The following is a 23,913-nucleotide window of genomic DNA, read 5'->3' on the forward strand; positions in this document are numbered from 1 at the left end:
AGAATAAAATGTCATAAGATCTATGAGAACTAATATTGCTTCCCATTTGCAAGTGAAAAATTTTTAGAAATATGTTAATAATTAAAAAAAATAAGGGCAATCCCTAAGAAAGGTATGACTGGTCAACAGGTTTCTCAAGATCAGAAATGAAAGATGTACTGGGCAGAAGGTGCTCCAGGGCAATTATTTTAGCATTCATGTTGATCTGATTATTTTTCCTTTTTTCCTCCCCTGACTGTACATAGTGAAGAGTCACACTGGTAGTGTAATCACACATGTATACAGAGTAATGATGTCCATCTCATTCCACAGCTCTTCCCATCTGCCCAGTACCTTTCTCCCCAACACTGCCCTTATCACAATCCAGAGTGCCTTCATTCTTGTATTAACACCCCCACCCATCCACCCACCTGCCCACTAGCCATTATAGATCAGTATCTGCTTATCAGAGTGAACATTTGGCGTTTGGGTTTTGGGGTGTTGGCTTATTTTGCCAACTCCATTCCTTAGCCTGCAAATGCAATAGTTTATTATTTAAGGCTGAGTAATATCCCATGGTGTATAAGTACTGCATTTTCTTTATCCATTCATCTGTTGAAGGCATCTAGGTTTGTTCCATAGTTTAGCTATTGTGAATTGAGCTGTTATAAACACTTACATGGCTGCATCACTGTAATATGCTGACTTTAAGTCCTTTGAATAAAAGCCAAGGACTGGGATAAGTGGGTCAAATGGTGGTTCCATTCCAAGTTTTCTGAAGAATATCCAGACTGCTTTCCATGGTGGTTGCACCAATTCACAGTCCCACCAGCAATGTATATCTTTTCCCCCACACCCTTGTCAACACTTATTATTGCTTGTACTCACTATAGTCCTACTGGAGTGAGATGAAATCTTAGTTTTGACTTCAATTTCTCTAATTGCTAGCAAAGATGATTTTTTTCATGTTTATTGATTGATTGCATTTCTTCTTCTGTGAAGTGTCTATTCAGTTCCTTGCCCATTTATTGATTGGGTTATTTGTTTCTTTGGTGGTAAGTTTTTTGAGGTCTTTATATATCCTGGAAATTAGTGCTCTATCTGAGCTGTGTGTGGTAAAGATTTTTTCCCAGTCAATAGGCTCTCTCTTCAGGTTATTGATTGCTTTCTTTGCTGAGAAGAAGCTTTTTAGTTTCATTCGATCCCATTTATTGATTCTTGATTTCACTTCTTGGGCTTTTGGACTCTTGTTAAGGAAGTCAGGACCTAAGCTGATGTGATGAAAATTTGGGCCTACTTTTTTTTTCAGTTAGGCCCAGGGTCTCTGTTTTAGTGCCTAAGTTTTGGACCCACTTTGAGTTGAATTTTGTGCAGGTGAGAGAGAGATTTCATTTCATTCTGCTACATATGAATTTCCAGTTTCCCCAGCACCATTTGTTGAAGAGGCTATCTTTTCTCCAATGTATTTTTTTGTTGCCTTTGTCTGGTATGAGATAACGGTATTTATGCATGTTTGTCTCTGGGTCTTTTGTTCTGTACCATTGGTCTACATGTCTATTTTAGTGCCAATACCATGCCATTTGTTTTTGTTAATATTGTTCTGTAGTATATATCAAGGTCTGGTATTGTGATGCCTCCTGCTTCACTCTTCTTGCTAAGAATTGCTTTTTCTAGTTCTATGTCATTGGGATTTTAACAGGAATTGTACTAAATCTGTGTAACACTTTTGGTAGCATGGCCATTTTGAAAATGTTGGTTCTTCCTCTCTAAGAGCATGGGAGGTCTTTCCATCTTCTAATATCTTCTTAAATTTCTTTCTTTAGTGTTCTGTAGTTTTCATTGTAGAGGCCTTTTACCTCTTTTGTTAGATTGATTCCCAAGTATTTAAAAAATAGCCTCAAGCTATTTTAAATCGGGTAGTTTTCCTAATTTCTTTTGCAATGGATTCATTACTGATGTACAGAAATGAATTTGATTTATGGGTTGATTTTATATCCTGCTACTTTGCTGAATTCACTTATTAGTTCTAGAAAATTTCTGGTGGAATTTTTATGGATCTTCTAAATACAGAATCATGTTGTCAGCAAATAGTGATAGTTTGAGTTCTTCTTTTCCTATTCGTATCCCTTTAATTTCCTTCATTGGTCTGATTGCTCTGGCTAGACTTTCAAGAACTATGTTGAATAGAAGTGGTGATAGAGGGCATCCCTGTCTTGTTCCAGTTTTTACGGGGAATGCTTTCATTTTTTTTCTCCATTTAGAATGATGTTGAGGTACGTTCCTAGTATCCCCAGATGTTTTAAACATGAAGAGGTGGTGTACTTTGTCAAACGCTTTTTCGGCATTTATTGAGATCATCATATGATTATTTTCTTTCAATCTATTGATGTGATGATTTAAACTTATTGATTTCCATATGTTGAATGAAATTTGCATTCCTGGGATGAACCACACTTGATTGTGGTGCATTATCTTTTTAATATATTTTTGTATATGATTTACCAGAATTTTTGCATCTATGTTCATCAGGAATATTGGTCTGAAGTTTTCTTTCCTTAATGTGTCTTTGTCTGGTTTTGGGATCAGGGTGATATTAGCCTCATAGAGTCAGTCTGGAAGGGGGTTCCCTCCTTTTCAATTTCATGGAATACTTTGAAGAGTATTGGTGTTAATTTTTCTTTGAAGGTCTTGCAGAACTTGACTGTGAATCCGTCTGTCCTGGGCTTTTCTTGTTTGATAGGCTTTTGACAGCATCTTCTATTTTATTACCTGAAATTAAACTGTTTAAATTGTGTGTGTCCTCCTAATTCAGTTTGGGTAGATCACGTGTTTCTAGAAATTTGTCAATGTCTTTGAGATTTTCTATTTTATTGAAATATAAGTTTTCAAAATAATTTCTAATTATCTTCTGTATTTTAATAGTATCCATCATATTTCCTTTTTCATTACAAATTTTAGTTATTTGAATTCTCTCTCTCTCTCTCTCTCTCTCTCTCTCTCTCTCTCTCTCTTTATTAGTGTAGGTAAGGGCTTATCGATTTTATTTTTTCAAAGAACCAAATTTGCATTTTTTCAATTTTTTAATTGTTTCTTCTGTTTTAGTTTCATTGATTTCAGCTCCAATCTTAATTATTTCCTGTCTTCTACTGTTTTATTGTTGATTTATTCTTCTTTTTCTAGGACTTTGAGAATGTCATGTTAGGTCACTTATTTGTTGACTTTTTATTCTGTTAATAAATGAGCTTAATGCAATGAACTTTCCACTGCCTTCATAGTGTCCCAGGGATTTTGATATGCCATATTGGTGTTCTCATTTACCTCTAAGTATATTTTTATTTACTCCCTAATTTCTTCTGCTATACATTCATCATTCAATAGCAGATTATTTAGTCTCCAGGTGTTGGATTAGCTTCTTTTTTTATTTTGTATTTTATTTCTAGTTTCATTCAGTTATGTTCTGATAAGACAGGGAGTAGTCTTTCTATTTTTTATTTGCTAAGAGTTGTTTTATGCATAACATATGGTCTATTTTGAAGAATAATCCATGTGATACCGAGAAGAAAGTGTATTTGCTCGATGATGGATTAAATACTCCATATATGTCCATTAAGTCTAAATTATTGGTTTTATTATTTAGTTCTATAGTTTCTTTGTTTAGTTTTTGTTTGGAAGATCTATCCAGTAATGAGAGAGGTGTGTTAAAGTCACCCAGTATTATTTTGTTGTGGTTTGTTTGATTCTTGAAGTTGAGAAGGGTTTATTTGATGTTTATAGATGTTCCATTGTTTAGGTCTTAAATATTTAAGACTGTGATGTGTTGTTGACATATGATTCCCTGAAGCGGTATGAAATGTCCTTCTTTATCCCTTCTGACTAACTTTGGCTTGAAGTCTACCTTATCTGATATGAGGATGGAAACCCTACTTATTTATACAGTCCATGTGAGTGATACGTTATTTCCCAACATTTCACCTTCAGTCATTGTTGTCAGTTTCTAGGAGATGAATCTTCTAAGGACAACATATTATTGTGTCTTTTTTTTATCCAATATGATAGACTATGTCTTTTGATTGATGAGTTTAGGCCATTAATAGCCAAGGTTATTATTGAGATATGATCTGTATTTCCAGTCATTTTGATATTGTTTTGGTTTTTGACTTGAGTTAGTTTCTCCTTTGGTTGACTTTTCCTTTAAAGTAGTTCCTTCCTTTCCTGATTTTTATTGCTTTTTTTAATTATTTCCTCCTCATGGAATATTTTGCTGAGAATGTTCTATAGTGAGGCTCTCTAGATGTGATTTCTTTTAACTCTTACTTATGGAAAGATTTTACATTCAAATCTGAAAGACAATTTTGCTGGATATAAAATTCTTGGTTGGCATCCATTTTCTTTCAGAAGTTGAAGTGTATTATTCCAAGACCTTCCAGCTTTGAGTGTCTGGGTTGAGAAATCGGCTGAGATCTGAATTGGTTATCTCAATATGTAATTTGATTTTTTTTTGTCTCTCACAGCCTTTAAAATTCTATTCTTATTCTGTATGTTAGTCATTCTCATTATAATGTACCTTAGTGTGGGTCTGTCATTATTGTGTATAATTGGGGTCCTGTAAGTCCTTGTAGTTGATTTTCCATTTTTTTTTTTTTTTAGATTTGGGAAGTTTTCTGATATTATGTCATTGAAAAGATTGTGCATTCTTTTGGTTTGTATCTCCAACGCTACATCTAATCAAATAAATCTTAAATTTTATCTTTTAATGTTATCCCATAATCCTTGGAAGTTCTCTTCATGATTTCTTTCCATCTTCTCTGTATAGTTGATTTTATTTTCAATAGTATATATTTTGTCTTCATTGCTTGAGGTTTTGTCTTCTAAGAAGTCTAGTGTGTTGGTGATACTTTCCATTAAATTTTTAATTTGTTTTATTGTTTTCTTCATTTCAAGGATTTCTGCTTGTTTCCTTTTTATAATCTATGCCTCTTTATTTAAGTGATCTTTCACTTCCTGTATTTTCTCTCTGATACCATTCTTTATTTTGAAGATCAGTCTCACTATGTACCTTCTAGACTCTTTCTCTGACATTTCTTCTACTACGTGTTGTCTATGGATTCTATTGTTGGCACATCTTGTTTGTGTGAGATGCTTTGTTCCTTTGTTTTTTTCATGTTGTTCGTATATCTTCTCATCTAGTGGTATGGTTTCAAGGTAGTACAGTTTCTACCCTATAATCTCAAAGTGTTTCTGAAGGATTCCAGTACCTCACCTTTAAGGGGGGAGACCAATATTAACAGCACCCACTGCAAACAATATACAACGTTAAACCAAATAGTTCCTATTAAACCATCTACAGTTTTGTCACAATAAGCAGAAATGTTGTGTTCAATTATTCTCTGCAATATAAACAGTAAGTTTACTAAAAGGCTTTATGGTTCCAAGTGATAGGCAAAGAGGGAAGAGCAATAGTGTAGTATATGATATTTATGAGGCAAAGAGAGAGAAGACAGAAGTAAAAAATTTTTACTAAGAGCAAAGGAGGAATTAATAGTGGTTGGCTGTTAGCATGAGAGAAGTGAGAAAGTGAATTCAAGGAGACTTCTAAATGAGAAAAAATATACATACAAATTTAAAAATAAAGGTAAAAATATACAAATGCACAACAAAACTATAATATACTATTAAGATATTGCATTCCTCAATAAATTGATGCATGAAAATATTTGGATTCAAAGATGGTAGCAATGTGAGAGAAAGGGGGGAAAATGGATGGGGGGGTCTCAAGGGAAAATATGATTGCTTCCATTGATTTTCAAAAAAATTCTCAGCTTCTCTTCTCTGCTGATACATGGAATTGTCTGAAGTGTGATGATAGCTCCAGCCCTGTGGATTCTGGACCAGTTGGCTTGCTTAGCCAAGATGCCCTTCCAAATTCTTCCAGGCTTCCCACCCATTGTAGCTGACCCCTTTCATCCCTGTGCACTTCAGGCCTCACTGAGCTAGAGAGAGCCTGGTTTTCTCCATTTTCTCCAACTTGTGCTCTCCCCAGAGCACTTCCCCCAGTCACTAGCTTTCTATAGGCTTGCCAGGCCCAGATTGACCCACACAGACCCAGCTTCAATTTCACAGATTTGGGCTTTAGATTCCCCAGACTCTGGCCTACTGCAGCACCAAGATCTCAATGCACTTTCAACTTGCAGAGAGACCACCAGGGATGCACTCACACAAAGGAGTGACCCTGCAAAGAGGGAGCCAGATGGTGGCCACTAGCACACCCAGCAGGAAGACCTCAGGTGCAATCAGACCTGCAGGTACCCCAGTAATATATTTTCTATATCTGGATGGTGTCCCCAACCTGAGGAGGCCGTTCCCCAAGATGGTAGCAGTCGCTTCAGCAAACCTTCCATCCCTGGCCAGTGTCCCAAGATGGCAGCAGCTGTGTGTAACCCAACTTGTGGGAACCCTGACAATGGACTTCCAGGCAGCAGTGGGCAGCAGGCAGTAGGTAATCCATGGGTGCGTGGTCTGTGGGTGGTCACAGGCAGTCTGTGGGCAAATGGCAGGTGAAAGATGATCAAAGATGGGCAGCTGATCTGATTATTTTTCATAGTTAGGTTAGAAAGTACATGTCTTGGCCTCTATTTGTGCTAGTTTTGAATATTGGCCTCTATTTGTGCTACCTGCATGCTGGAGTGTTAAGTATAGGTACCTGAAACAGAGTTGGAACTTTTTGTTTCAGAAAATGAGTAAAAATACAGAAATAACAAAAATGCCTAAAATAGAACATGCTATAGAATCATGCATGACTACTGGAAACACATTTCCTTCTACTGAGTTCAGAAGGGTAACTTTGACAGTGCATAAAATATGTGCATGAACAGGCTAACAGGTATTCTCAAATAGAGAAATACTCAAACAAAATTTACCAAATATTTAAGAAAGAGCAATTGAGGAAGAACCAAAACAAAAAAAATGGTTAAATCACCAAAAACAATTGAGTAAATTGTTTTTTAAATAAGTAACTTAAGACTATATAATATAAAATAACAATTAATTTTACAAAATTCAATTAATTTCTACAGAGTTATATTACATTACAGAAACAAGAATAGATTATTCTGAAAAAAATCGATGAAGAATCTTGGGCCAGATGGAGTGGTGCATGCCTATAATCCCAGTGGCTAGAGAGGCTGAGACAGGGGGATCATGAGTTCTCAGTGAGACATTGTCTCTAAATAAAATACAAAATAGGACTGGAGATTGGGCTCAGTGGTCAAGTGCCCCTGAGTTCAATCCCTCATACCGAAAAAAAAAAAAAAAAAAGAATCTGCCCTGCAAAGTGGCACATGCCTATAAATCCTAGTAGCTCCAGAGGCTGAGGCAGGAGGATTATGAGTCAAAGCCAGCCTCAGTAACATAATGAGGCTCTAAGCAACTCAGTGAGGCCCTGTATCTAAATCAAATACAAAAAAGGGCTGGAGATATGGTTCAGTAGTTAAGTGACCCTGAGTTCAATCCCTGGTGGAGGGAAAAAAAAAATGAAAAAGATTCTTCGAAATGAAAATCATCTCTACTACAGAAAAAGATGGCTGAACCTACTGAAAACTTGTAAGCACAGAGGTTGACCGAAGGACCTCTCACAGGAATCAAACAAAAAAAATATAGAATTGGAATAGAAAAATATGCAAAGTTCAAGAAGGAAATACCAGGGATTCTGTCATGTATTTAGCACATGTAACATATTCAGATAATCTTTAGGTTGAATTACGATGTAAGACCAAATATATCTCCGTATTTCTGCAGCTTAATGAAATAAACGGTTATTTCTTGCTTAACATGTGGAATTTGGTACCCTGTTTAACAGGAGTGGAGGGTTCTCTGTGGGGTGATCCCGAGGTTTAAGGTACAGTGGCTGTACAATGTGGAATCTTCTTGAGCATCCCCAACAATCTTGAGGATGGCAGGGTTTCACAAGAGCTTTATATAGCTGGCATCTTTTTATTTGTAGAACAAATGTACCTCTTTGCTGCTCATTTCTGCTGAGGAGAACTTACCCCCACAGTCATACCTCCTTGGAAGCAAGCCTAGTGGAATGAATCCTGCTAATACCGTTCTCTGCCACAAGGAGAAGACCAAAAGCTAAGAAGCAGTCCAGTAATATTGCTGGCTATATTTAAAGACTTAAAAACTCTTACTGAAAATGTCTGCTGAGTCGAGAACATATTGAATAAAAATCAAAAGATGTATATCTCGATGAAATTCCAAAAACATAGGACAACATTTCCAACCCAGAATTCGACACCAAGAATTTATATGGGAGAACAAACTCAGAGTTTTTAGTAGGACAAGTACTTAGAAACTCTATTGTTCGTATACATTTTTTAAATTAATTACTATCAGTAAAACTGATTAAATAATCAATGATGAAGGGATAAAATAAATGCCAAACAAATTATAAAAGAAAAAAAATTGATAATGACCAAATATGAAATTATATGTTTATGTGGGACTTGATGGATATATAACTGATTCCAAGTGGAAAATCTTCTCATAGAAGAATTTCACAAAAAGATTACACATTTAATTTTAAATTCAGAATTCTCTGTTAATGTAAATTGTGAAGTAAATTATGTTACTAGTTAGTAAAAGAGTAAAGGTAAATAAAAATTTCATAGGATAAGGGAAGGTTAACAAGACATCCACACTAAATGGGAGAAAGTGTTTAAAAACAAAATCATAAAACTCACTATTTTTCATAAATGAATCTCTGATAGGAGAGAATGAGTTGTTGGAACTAAATCAGAAAGCACAGCTAAGTGTTGATGTGCGCTTGATGAATACATTCTAGGGAAAAACACAGCCATTAAACTTTTAGTATTGTTAAGGGCAGAATGTTGAAGGAATTCTGAAGTATAGATGAAAAATTATTTATTGGATCTTTTCATTAGAGGAGAGAAAGGAGGAAGGAGCAGACAGCATGGGAAATACTCAGAAAAAAAATCTACCAAATTATGCTATGTCTATATAAAAATATACCACAATGAATCATATATATAATGAATCCCATATATATGTAATTATGATGCACTCATTGAAATAACTATAATATAAGAGATAGTGCGAGAGTAGGACATATATATCAGAGGGAAGGAAAGAGAAGACACTGAGGAATGAGATCAATCAAATTATGTTAAATGTGAGTACAAATATAGCATAATGAATCCCACTATTATGTATAATTACGATACTCCAATAAAAAATACAGGAATCTTTGGATGTTTAAAAATAGATGAATGGAATTTAGTACAGTATTTGGTGTGATTAACAATTAACACTCAATAGATGTTAGAGTCTTTTTTTTTCTTTTCTTTTCTTTTATCCATTAATTCCTTTCTGTGAGATGCTTCATGTTCTACCAATTCCAGATGTCAGGCCATTTAGAGGGTGTCATGCCATATTTCTAAATTGCTAATTAAATATATAAGTAGAATAGTCCCATTTGAATTAGGTGTGTAGCACTCAACTTTCTGAATATTTGAAGAATAAATGGCTTCTGACTTTTCACCATTGGATATGATATCAGTTGTGGGTTCATAATGTAATTTTTAAGGCTTATTCATGTCACAGCATATGCCAGGACTTAACTCCTTTTAATTGCAAACATCATTTAACTATGTGAACACTTTATCCATTCAACTCATGGAATTCTTCAATTTAACAAATTATTAAGGTCCCACTCGTAAACCAAAGGTCAAGTCTCTGCTAAATAGCAAATAAGGTAATACCACCATTCTTTGCCTTCACATAGTCTAGGTTGAGAATGAAAATAAAGCAAGTGTGAACAGATTATTAGACTATTAAATCACATCTAAAGTCAAGATGTAAGTCTTCATGTTGGAGAATTATCAAGTCCTTTTTCTCTTTTCTTTTTCTCCCTAGTACTACCTCATTTTTTCCAAACAACAAATTAAGGGAAGAAAGAAAATTATTCTGGTAACATGATTAGGGAGAATCTTAAAATCGTTGCCTGAGGAGCATTTGCTAGATAAAAGAATGTCAAAACCAATAATTTGAGATTTTCATTCTTAATCTATACCTATTCATATGTACTTTGGCATTAGTTTCTGTGCCCTAACTTCGTTTTCTATAAAATTGAAACAGTAAGACTTGCCCATCTTTCCTGATGACAGTAAGATTCTTATTAGATATGAAAAGACCCAAGTTTTTGTTGTTGTTGTTGTTGTTACTTTATTTTTGTTTCTTTTTTTGGAATTGGAGATTAAACCCAGAGACTTTACCACTGAGTTATATCCCCAGACCATTTTATTATTTTATCTATCTATCTACCTAATAGGGATTGAACCCAGGGTTACTTATCCACTGAGCCTCATCCCTAGTCCCCTTTTAAAAATATTTTATTTAGAGACAGGGTTTCACTGAGTTATTTAGTGCCTCAACAATTTGCTGAGGCTGGCTTTGAACTCATGAACCTCTGGCCTCAGCTTTTCAAGATGCTAGGTTTACAGGCATGTGCCACCTTGCCCAGCTCTTTCTATTTTTTATTTTGAGACAGGGTCTCACTAAATTGCTTAGGGTCTCAGTAAGTTGCTGAGGCTTGTGGCTGGTCTCTAACTTGTGATCCTCCTGCCTTAGCCTTGTGAGTTGCTGGGATTGCAGGCATGCACCACTGTGCCTGACTGGCAAAGTTTTTGTTGTTGTTGTTTGCATGTTGTTTTTTTTTAACTAAATTATACAACTGTGGATAACAACAACAAAAACAACTAAAAACAACAACAACAAAAACCACTAAAGTGTAGACTTTCACAAAATGCAAAGTGACTTACTATCCATATAATTTGCAAACATTTATCACATTTATCTTAGACTGCTTAAAGGAAAAAAGACTCAAACTACTAAAATTAGAAATGAAGGTGAATACTACCACAGAATTTGTGAAATTAGAAGTGGTACTAAGAGAATATTGTTCATATGTATACAAGCAATTATATACCCACTCATTGGGTAACCTCATAAAATTGAAAAGAAGCCATAAAAATCAACTCAGAAATAGACAGAAATATGAATATACCTATAAAAATAAAAATATTGAATTAGCAACCAAAAACCTCCCAACAATTCCAGGATCAGATGATTTTCCTGATGGATTCTATGAAAATTTTTTTTTAAGAAAATTATACAATTTATCTCAAATTCTTCCAAAAAATAAAAGAGGAGGAAACTAGCTCTTGATTGTAAATGCAATCATTACATTTACAACTCAACAATGAAAATGCAAACAATCCAATTTAAAAATGGACAGATAGGGCTGTGGTTGTGGCTGGGCGGTAGAGCACTTGCCTAGCATATTTGAGGCACTGGGTTTATTCCTTGGCACCACATAAAAATGAATAAATAAAATAAAGGTATGAAGAAAAGTGGGCAGATTTCTTAAATAGACCTTTCACCAAAGAAGATCTACAAGCATCCCATAAGTACATAAAGTGATGCTCAATATCACCAGGTGTTAGGGAAGTGCAAATAAAAACCAGCATGAGACAGAGATGCAGAGTTACTAGGAAGTCTGCAATGGAGAAACGTAGGCAATAACAACTCTCAGTGAGGATGTGGAGAACCTGGAGCTTTCATACTGAGATGGGGAAAATGCAGTATGTTATAATCATTTTAGAAAATGGTTTGATAGTTTATTTCAAAGTTAAACCTAAATCTACTATAGGAACCAACAATTCCACTCTTAGGGATAGGTACATACAAAAAAATTGAAAATATATTCAAAAGCTATTTTTACACGAGTGTTCACTGGAGCACTAATGCCAAAATTGCCAATCAGTAATGATGAACAAAATACAGTAAATTCATGCAATGGAATATTATTTGATCATAAAATGAATGAGGTACTGATACATGCTAGAATATAGATGATTAAAAATATCATGCCTAGTGAAAGAAGCTGCACACAAAAGATCACATATTTATGATATTGGTTGTCTTCATTTTCCAGGATTGATAAATCCATAATAAAAGGAAGTTAGTTCATGGTTGCTAGGGGACAAGAGAAGGATGAATACTACTTTTTGCTTAATGAATAAAGGCTTTCCCTTTGGGGTGATGAAAAGGTTTTGGAACTGTATAACATCATTAATGTACTAAATTTCATGAATTATACATTTTAAATTAGTTACGTTTATCCTTTATGAATTTCACCTCAAGATGCTAACTGATTCAATTTTCTTTTTAGATTATTTGAACTTGCTCATTTTTAACTAGCTTTGGCTTAGGATACTGGTTTATGTTAACTTGATTGATAATTGAATGGTACCATTAATTTTTAAATGACAAACTCTTCTTGCACACCTGAAATAATTATAGTTGGTCATGATGGTCTATCCATTTTATATGTGAATGCATTTTACTTGCTAATATTGGCTTAAAGTTGATATTTATCTTGAGAGATGTATTAAAGTATTGACTATGAAGAGTATGGATTTGTCTAATTCTCCTTTAGATCATTCAGGGCTTTTTTCTATATATGTGTATACTATGAATATACAGAAAAATATATGTGCGTATGTTTTATATATATACATATATATATGTGTGTGTGTGTGTGTGTGTGTGTGTGTATGTATATATATACATAAATCCATTTGTGTATACACAGAGACATGGGCATGATTTTCCTACCATGAAATATACAAATCTTAAGTATGGAATTGAATTTTGACAAACATGAAACTTTTACAAAGTTCTTAACATATCAGCAATACTGCTATAGTTTTTTACCCTCAGAGATTGCCTCAGCTGGTCCCTATCTGCTATCCAGCTGCAATGAACCTTCATTCCCAGAACATCAAAGCTTTGCAGACAAACAGCACAAAAGTGCTGGTTGTTTGTAACACCGAGGAAAGGATTTCAATAGAAGCACTCTTTTCCAATGTGTATTACAAGCCTTTTTCCCTGATAGACCCCCATTTTACTCGCTTCTCTGAATGTCGTGAGAAACCTGGAATAGCCCTGTGGTAGGTCCAGTTCTTGGTAGAGTGGTGCAATTCATGAAAATAGAGGTGAAAGCGTTCCTTCCCTGGGTTAATAAAATATTCAGCCAAACAACATAAATACACCAGAAAGGAAAAGATATTTTTTTCCAAAGGAAGTCAATAGATACAGTACAGAAAACTTTCCTCTTGTTCTCAATTCCATTTATTTCTTCTACAACGTGTATTTGAGCTTTATATAGGATTGAAGACCGAGCTATCATCAGTTTAGAACATAGCATCCTTCAAAATCATGCGGATTGTCCTTTTGTCTAGAAATTCTGTCATAGCTAGGTCTTCAATAAACAGTTTCAATTTTCCAGAAGACTAACAAATAATAATTTTTAAAACAAATCAAGGGCTAATCATGGGTCAAGCAAAGTTCTATAAGCTCTATGTACGTTGATTTACTTCATCCCACAGCAAACCTATATATATAGTATCACAGTCATCTTCGTACGTAGGCAAAGAAAAGGCACAAAGAGGCAAAAGAAGTTGCTCAGAGCACACAGCTTATAACAGTCAGTTAACTACAAGCTTGAAAGGCTGAGGATTCGAACCCAAGCAACCTATCTTCAGAATGCAGGCACTTGTCCATGACTCTTTCCTCCCTTACTATTCTCTAATAATATGACTACCAGAAGCATCTGTCCATTGTCCTCTTTAAATATGATATGGGATCTCATGTTAAAAATCCATATTGTATAGGCTACCATAAAATGGATAAGTACTAGCAGAGTCATATGGTACAGGGAAACGCTGCTCATGAAATAGTTTGGACTTGCAGGATGTGAAGGGGCCAAGTTCTCTATGTGCTTCACTTAGATGATCATGTGATGAGTTAGACTTAGGGATCATGTGTATCACAATGTCATGACAGGGTATTTTATTGTTGTAGCAAAAATACTTTTTTAGAGTAAAAGTGGAATGTAAGGTTAAAACTTATCCCTAAGGCATTGAGCTTAAATTCTCTTTATACTGAGCAACTGAGATATATGGGCACCTTCATTAGATGACACCTGACTCATGACAAGGGTTTCATATTAAAAAAAAAAAACATTTTAAGACAAAGTGGCGACTCCTCCAAGTCTACTATAAGTTAGTAGCAAGCTATCAATATGGATGGCTGTTTCTCAGCAGGGTTTTACTTAGAAGGAAATCATCTTGCTCCAAAATCACAGGGATTTCTCTTTGAGTCTTCCATAAAAGGCTGCAATAATTTTTTTTGTTGTCGATAATTCTACCAGGGATGTGAAATGTTAACTAGTGACAGATACAAACTCCAACTATTCTGTACATTTAAAATTATTTCAAAAACTAATAGAAGAAAATGAAGTCATCAAAATAAATTTTACTTGATATGTGAAGATGTATCATGTTGCCCTGTCTGGAGAATCACATTTGCAGTATGTTCAATCTATTCTGAGCATTTGCTGGTCAGCTAGGATTGATTTTTCCCATGTGATCTTCCAAATGAGCCAGCATGTTAAATACCATGATTTCCCCATTTTAAAGATCACAAAATCAGAACTACAAGAGTTTTCATAAAAATATAAACATTTCACATATTTTCCAAGAATGGTTTCTTTTTATTATACCATTTTTCCTAATGACCACCGATGCCTATTGTCAAACAGTATTAGATTCAGACATTAACTGTTACATATTTTGAAAGTACACAGCGAAAGGATACGATCTATAATAGTAGCACAATATTTGGAGCTTAATTTTGCCATTTGAGGCATTAGACCTCCAGTCAGTCTACCTGAGATGAAGCTTGTTCAAGTGAGGATCCTGTTTTATGTTGGAACTATTTGGATCAGACATACTCTCACATGGAGTTTAAGAATTGGTACTTACAACACAATGACATCTGGGAGAAGAGTGTCTACCATAGAGTCAAGACCTACGGCTCTAATCACGTACTGCATGGATACATGTCTCTCAAGCAAGATTTGCATTCCTTTTCTGAAACCTGCCTCTGTTATATTCCACCATGCTCAATGACAAGGGAAGTTTAGCAATGCCCTGTGTCATCATGGTCTCTGTTCAGTCTCTTTCATCTTACCTGACCTCATGTTGCACATCCAGAGCTATCGATAAACATTTCACTACCAAACCCAGATCTCAACTCCTATTTACAGCTAGTCCTCACCCCCTAAATATTACCTTGAAATATTTGGGTATTGTCTTTGATTCCTTTGCATATTTTCCTAGTCATTTTAAAGAAAAACTTCACTGAATTCAGTCCTGTCTATAGAAACTTACCATCACACAACCCTAAAGTCTTTGGCCTTGATATGCCTGCATGGTCAATCTTGAATGGAACTTAGAAATGAATGTCATGCATTATATGCCATCCTGATTTAACTAGAACAGGGCAGGCACTCGGTGAATCAAACACTATCAGGAGGTTATATTCCATTATCTGTGTGATAGTTATGGAAGATTAACAGAAAGGACACTACTTCTTTATGTTTCTATTTTATGCTAAAAATACAGATGATTTTTTCTATACTATGCTAAAAATACAGATGATATTGATTATGATAAATTATATATCATTCTGTCCCTAATAATAATCATCCTTTGGATTATCTTATATTTGACCCAGGAAGTCAAAACAATGTTTTTACTACATACTATTCTTTCATGGCAAATCAGGTTTCAGTCATCTTGAAAATTAAAGAAATATAAGTTTGCTATTACAGCTCTCTTAAGTTTTTTAGATAGTTACAACAATACTTGTTACAATAGTTACAACAAGAATAAAATGAACTGAGTTTCCTCTTTTATGCTGTTGGGAAGACATCAACAGAATTTTTCTTTTCATTACTAAGGAGGCACTGAGCTGAAAAAGTATCCTGTTTGTATGTTTTAATCACAGGAAATCATGTGAAGTGCAAGATCAAATCAAATTGCACTGGGAAATAATTCTAAGTTACACAGGGCTTCACTTTCTTCTGTTTGCCTCTTTTTCTCACCCTAATTAAAATTTACAATTTTAGTACTATTTGCCCTTATTCATAACCTTAGTCCCTTCCTATTGCTTTGCTTTACCTCTGAAATGAAACTTGTTTTCAGGAGGTAAACTTTGGGAAACATATTGACATTATACCTTATAGCCCCATTTTTTCTGAAGGATGATGGCATGGTGTCCCTAGAAACTTGTATCCCCATAAAAAGCTATGACATTTGGGGGACTGGGATGTCATAGAGAAAATAAAAATTTTCTGTCATATGCTAGCTTAATTTTTTTATTTTATGAGGAATAGTTCACATGTGATAATATTTACACAGTTATGAATGCATAGTTCAGTGACTATGGACAAATAGAAACAACAGTAATCATTACCACTATCAAAGCACAGAATATTAAAAAAAACACTTGACAACAATATTATGGTGACCACTGTCATGACAGCTGCATAATATGTCTTCATCTTTCATCAAAATGATAAAAACCAAAGTAATTTTCCTATTGTCATATTTCAGTCAGTTTCTTTTGTGGTCCAACTTCCAAAAGTAACTGTATTATATTCCACATCTCATAACTAACAGTGTCTTATCATAAGATGCATACAGACCTTTTCTCCTTGGTTATGTAAAGATGTCATATCTTCTGCTAGTGAATGTTTGCAGAATCTGATACATGGAACATAGCCATGAACACTAAAGGGATTCTAAAACGATAGGAAATATACCTAGCCACAGAACAAGAACTGGACTGATCCTCCTTACCTCTCTGTATCTTCCATCCTTCTCATATCTGTAATAAATACATCAGACCAATTAAAGACATATTGTAAAATCAATAAGAAAAAGATGACAATATGTTTTTATAAAGAAGCATGGAATTTTAAAACAACTGCATTTCGCATTTGTGAGCATTAAGTGAAGTAAATAGGAGGTACATATTGAACAAAAATAAATGTGTTTAGTTCACAAACAGGTAGAGAACAAGTTGGAATAGGATCTAGGGCCTTAATGTAAGCTCAGTACTAGTATCAATTGCATTAAGCAATTTCTGCATATGTACAAAGATCATGGTTCTAGACTTCTACCTGAACATGAGGCTACAAGAAATTTATTTATTTTGATGATACAATATACTTATTTTGTAATATATACTAGTATATCATTCTGTTAAGAACTATGATTCACTTGCTGCCTATCAAGTTAGTCTACCATAGTTTTATGGATGCTAGTAGAATACATGAGGCTTCTGGGTCAGAGTCAAAGGGCAGTTTATTACTCACAGCAAGAGAAGTAGCCAGAATATCATCATTTTTGCTCGAGTTATGCCAGCCCCAACTCCCATAAGGCAGCATGAGCAGGGCCAGAGAATGCCTGCATACATAATTAGTTGTTACTGATGAACAACCCCAGTTTGGGGAGCCCAGTGGTTTACAGTGAACTGCCAGGAAGCCTACCATTTTTTTCCCCCTCTGGAGGGACAAAATAAATTTACTAGACTGAATATTAAACAAACTTAGTCTCTGTTCTAGAGAAAGATATGATCTCTATCTTTTAAGACTGGTGCTATTATAAACATCCATGAAAAAACAGTTTTAAAAAAAGACTATCTCTCTTCACAAATTATATGGAAGTAAAACAAATAGATACTTGCAGAATTACAACCTAACAATCCAGCATAAGGCAAAGTGGAGCATCAGATAAGTTAACCACTTGTCTTAAAGTACACAGTAATTGAAGATTTTTAAATAAGTTACATATATATGCATGTGTATATTCATTATATATACGTTTTATATATCTTATGCATGCTATGTACATCTTATATCATATATGCATATATTAATATAAAATATAGACATAAATAATCATATACATTACACAGTACATACATTGTATGTTTATGATATATATAATGTATAATATATATATAATGTATAATCTATGTATGAATGTATGTTAGATATAAAAAATTTCAAATTTCATACACATGTAGGGAATGATTAGATTGAAGATACTGCTGCATTTTAAACTCTGCCTTCTCTGCACATCTGTTCTTGTTGTCAAATAACAATTATATCAATTATATCTAATTAAATTATCTTCGATGCCCATAACACTCGAATTAATAAAGAACGTTCTTTTCCCAAACGCTGTGAAAACAAAATCCACTTTACAAAAATGTCACATGCCCAGCAGTCCAAAAACACATTAAAATTAAAATGATCATATGAAGTGTCTGCTCTTGTCAACAAGATTGAATTTTGAAATAATGTAAGGCATGTCCAATTAGGTAATGAGTATGAGCTAAATGAAGGGAAAATAATTTAACTATGGGCTTTCAGACTATGGAAATGAGTGGATGTATGCACAAGAGCCATATTTACTTACATATAATTGGATTGAAGATTAGATTGTCTAATACGGAATTGTTGACCCTCAGGAATTACAGAATCTGTTTTGTAATCACTCAAGAAAATTTTAGTTATAAACCTCCTCCTTGCATCCTACTACTGTGAAAGTAAAGCATCACAAGTTTAAAGTTCATGCTCATAATCATCTTGCTTATTCTATTTCTATTAATAAAATCAAGCTTTGAGTCAGATATTTTCAATACTATTTCACAGATGAAGAAACTGAAGTTCTGTGTGGTTAAGTAACATGGACCTAAGAAATCAGGCTTATTTAACATCAACCTATAGCCTTCCTTGTCAATAAAATTGACCTCTTCTTCTCTATTCCCAATATTCCTTTAGGTGATATATTTAAAAATGAAAAAAAAACTTAGGAAAATTTTAATATACCTGGAAATGGGGTTAGGGAAGAATGGCAATCAAAACAGATACACTAACACTTCTTATAAATTAACTAATATGCATGAACCAAGTAACAGTTAAAATGGCAATGAGGGTGTATTAGGATAAAATAAATAAAAACCATGGCCAGGTTGGTATATGAGCATAATATGTATTAAAGAGAGTTAGGCTGGATTCCAAGCTGAAATATGACCACATACATTTTCTACTGTTGCCATAATAATTTACCACAGAGTTAGAGGATTCAAGAAATCACTCCATTTGTTTTTTTGGGATTGGCTAACTTCACTTAGCATTATCTTCTCCAACTGCAACCAATTACTTGCAAATGCCATGATTTTATTCTCTTTTATTGCTGAGTAATATTTCATTGTGTATATATATACCATATTTTTTATCCATTTATCTACTAGGTTGGTTCCACAGTTTAGCTATTGTGAATTGTGCTGCTATAAACACTGATGTGGCTGTATCTGTAGTATGCTGTTTTTAAGTCCTTTTGGTATAGACCGAGGAAACATAGTTCTATCAATCAGAAGTCTGGGACATTCTCACTGGGCTGACATCAAGGTGTCTGCAGACCTATCTTCCTTTCTGGAAACTCTTGATAGCAATTGTTCCTTGTTTGTTGCCCTTGTTTTTTTCTAGACATGGCCCACATTTGGTTCACATTTGCCTTCCTTCTTCCAGGAAGACCAGTGAAGGCAGACCGAAGGCTCCTTGCAATTACTTCACCCTCATCCAATCTCCTGTGTTTCATTTTAGGGACTTGCATGATTGCAGTTGGGCCAACCCATGATGTCCAAGATGAAATATCTCTTTATCTCAACTTGAATCACATCTGCAAAGACCCTTTCACTAGAAAATCTAACATATTCACAGGTTCTAGAGACTGGGGGATGGCCATCTTTTGGGGACATGGTTTTGCTTACCACAATGAGCAATGTGTTAAAGCAAAGATTGTCAATGTGAACTTAAAAAATAATAATAATAATAATCCAAGATCTTTCTACATGCTTTTTTTATGAGACACCCACTTCAAAAATAAAGACTCAAAAAAGTAGGGAAAAGACAGTGGTTACCTGAGCCTGGGAAAGGTAGAGTGGGAGGGGGAGTAGACACAGGAGAGTCAAAAAGTACTGAGGTGAAAGTGGAAAGAAGGAATAACATCTGATGTTCTGTAGCACAGTAGGGTATCTATATTTGACAGCATTTAATTGTTGATTTTAAAGTAGCTAACAGAGAAGATTTCAATGTTTCCAAAACAAAGATATGATAAACATTTGACTCAATGGATATGCCAACTAGCCATTGTATACCTATATTGAAATACCACACTATATTCCGTAAATATGTATAATTATATTTCTGTTAAAACTTGAAAAAAAATTAAACAAAGACTCAGATAAAAAGTGAAAGGAGAAAGAAATATAATCTGTACTAATACTAGTTGAAAGAAAACTGGAATAGCTACATTAATTTGAAAGAAAGCACATTTTAAAACGAGGAAAATTATCAGGGACAAAGGGTGGCCACTTCACCACGAAGGCACAGCAAGTGTAAACATGTGTACCTAATACAGCATTAAAATATGTGAGCCAAAATCTCTCAGAACTGCAAAGAGAAGTAGACAAATCGACAATTATAGTTGAAGATCACACTTCTGTCATTGTTTGACAGTTTCGGGAGGCAAAAAAAAAAATAGTAAGAATACTGTTCATCTGAACAATATCAATCCACTTGATCTAATTGATAGCTATAGACTATTACGTTCAACAACAGCAGGATACACATTATTCTCAAGTTCACATGGTACAATCACCAAAACAGACAGTACTGTAGTCTCTAAAATACAGCGTAACAAATTACAGGCATCCCTAAATAACACGTGGGTCAAAGAAGCCCCAAGACAAATTTTCAAACAATACTTTTGCATGTTTTCAAAATCTGTGGAATTTAGCAAATGTAAAGCTTAGATGAAATTTTATAGCATTAAATGCATATATTACAAACAAGGAAAGATCTAAACTTCTCCCTTATGAAACTAAAGAAAGAAGTGCAATTTAAGCGTAAAGGAAACAGGAGAAAATAAACAATAAAATATTATAAAACATCATGATATTAAAAATTGGAAAACAATAAAAAGAATCAATGAACCAAAAGCTGATTATTTAAAATGGTTGATAAAGCTTATAAAATTATAACCAGTCTAGCAAATGACCAAATGTTCCATACTTTAACCTCTACTTGGGTTGGTCCAAACTCTAATCATGCATCTCTCCTCCATGAATACCCGGGAAGTTTGGCTTGCCTCCAAATTTGAGCAGGCACCGAAATGCAGAACATCTCCTTAGCTCATCCAGAGACTCAGCTGATCACTCCCAGGGAGAAGCTGAGACATTCCCTGTCAGACCACGTTGGTAGAGCTAGCAACTCAAGTCTACTCATTTTCCCTTTTGAAGTTCCCGGTAGTCCTGCTTACTGCTTGCTATAAAAGGAAAGGTTTTGTTGCTACTGTTGTTGTTTGCTGTTGAGTTTTATTTTGTTTTTGTTTTTGTTTTCCTGCTTGATTTTAACCTACTTTTATAACTAAGTTTGGAGTATTCTCCCTGTTGAAATAGTCTGATCAGTAAAATTCTTTCCTACCTAAAATGAGTTTTGTTTTCATTCAGCATCAAGGGGCGGGGGAAGGGGAAATGCTGATTACCAATATTGGAAAGGAAAAAAGAATCATGATGTCTCCTGATTCCGTAGAAAAATGAGAACAAAAAAGCGCTGTGAACAACAAATGCTGGTGAATTTGATAACAGATGAAACACATCCTGGATAGATAGAAACTATCAAATCACACAGGAGGATTAGTAAAGACTCTGAATATACCTGTGTCTATTTAAAAAAAAAATGAATCAAGAATTCATAGCCTAAATAAGTGGAAGGGAAGAAAGAAGTTTTCAGACAGACATTAAGCCTGAATAAAGATTCTGAGATGAAATGAACAGAGCATGTTCAGGAAGAGTATAAAGTGCTGTCTGAGTCGAGCAGAAGGGAAAAATAAGGAGAAATATCAGCAGTTAAGAAAAGTCTCTATTTGCTAACAGATGCCAGTAGGCTATTTCCTCCCCACGGAGTGTGGAGTTCCAGGCCAAGGGACTCTCTGGGGGGCACCTCTCACCTGCCAGCATGAGAGAGCTGCCCAGTGGAGCCAACTTTCACTGATTGCCAGGTTCTTGGCAGTCTGACAAGAGAAGGAGAAAAGGGACCATTTGTTCACAAAATGTGACACCTGAGCTTCAGCAGGAGAACACGAATTGGTAAAAGTGCAAAGCAGTCAGCACTGAGAAAGGAGAGTCCTTTGAATGGCTTTGGCACCTCAATATAAGATTCATAACAAAGGGGCATTGGGACACTGACATGATGTACAGCTGATCCGAAAATTCAGATTGGGGGGTGTGGCAATGTGGCTAGAGCAGGTTTGCAAGCATTAATATTTCTGCTTCACTTTACAAATTAGTTATAATCCCAAATTAGTGTCAGGTCATTTTCCAATTATTTTATTGCGGCGTAGTTGATCTTTGGGTTAATGGGTTTATTGAAAAAATTCTCATCATCAGAAGAGTGAAAATTGATATTCTGAGTTATCTTATGACTAACAGTATATGTGTTCTGGGTGTGTGTTCTCAGGAATGGGAGAGGGAGAGCAGTTTTACTCATTTAAAAATAGGGCTCTTATAGGCAAGTAGCTTCTTAGAATCGTGGATCAGAGTGAAGTCAAAACAAAAAGATGGAAAATTATTAAAGTGGGGATTTACATGAGTAAGTATGACCACAATATACCAAGATTTAACAAGTTCTAGAAGTTTGCAAATACAACCATGGGGAAAGCAGAGTTCCAAGTTGCCTCTCTCACTCCAAGATTTCCATTACTGGGCTAACCAATCAAATGCTAATCCACAACTATTGTGGAAGGAATTTGCAGCGGTAATTTAAATCTTAAGTCAACTAACCTTAAAGGAGACTATCCAGGTACACCTGATGTAATTACATAAGTACTTGAAAAGGCAGAACAAGGACACAGAGAAAGTCAGGGAGATTCAAAGCACAAGACTGGTTGAAAGATAAAGCCATATGGAAAGGAAAAGGATTCCACTGGTGTCTAGGAATAAAGATAAAGCCTCAGTTGTCAGGGTGGAAGTGAAGACCTCAGTCCTACAACCACAAATAAGTAAACTCTGCCAGCAACCTGGATGAGCTTGAGAATGGATTTTTTTTTTTCCATCCAAGCTTCCAGATAGAAGCTCAGCCTGGCTAATACCTTGCCTTCACCCCGAGAGGGAATCAACCTGAATTTCTGAATCACAAAAATAGGTATTGTTCTAAGCTACCAGTTTTTAAAATAACCTATTATACAGCACTAGAAAATTAAAACGACTTCCTCCTCATGTTTATTCAGAATTTGAGATCAATCAGTATGTATTCTAATAATTACCATGTAGTGGCTCCTCAATATATAGAAGTTAAATTATTATTATTATATTCTAAGGATATTCAGAAAATTAATTTTCACATCTCTTTTAATTGAATAAATTGCAATTAGAAGTTGAATGTTGTACCAAAGATATGGCTTCGTTATATTTTTAAAAATATTTTGAGTAATGAGTCGCTCAGTTACTCTGAAGGGTGTCCTTCTACACATTCTCATCAGTTTTAAACACTATTAGTCTGATCATGTCTCTCTTTTTTAAAAATTTTCCTTCCAAACTTGCTAGGAACTTACAAACTTTCAAAATGTTTGGACTCAAACTGTAGGGAAATGGATACTTCACTCAGGCTGCTACAACAAGGACAGTGCCCCAGAGAGTGTCTCCCAGACCAGCTTAATAGGGGAGAGAAAGAAAAGTGGCCCACAATGCTTCCCAGTTCCTTGAACTTTGGGGTGGACAGCTGATCCATGAGTAGCTCATTAAAGTCATGGCATTTGCAGGTAAATGGATGGCTTTGGAGAAGATAATGCTAAGTGAAGTTAGCCAATCCCCCAAAACAAATGCCAAATGTTTTCTCTGACATAAGGAGACTGATTCTTAGTGGGGTGGAGAGGGGGA

This window comes from Callospermophilus lateralis, chromosome 9, assembly GCF_048772815.1.
Source record: "Callospermophilus lateralis isolate mCalLat2 chromosome 9, mCalLat2.hap1, whole genome shotgun sequence".
NCBI lineage: Eukaryota > Metazoa > Chordata > Mammalia > Rodentia > Sciuridae > Callospermophilus > Callospermophilus lateralis.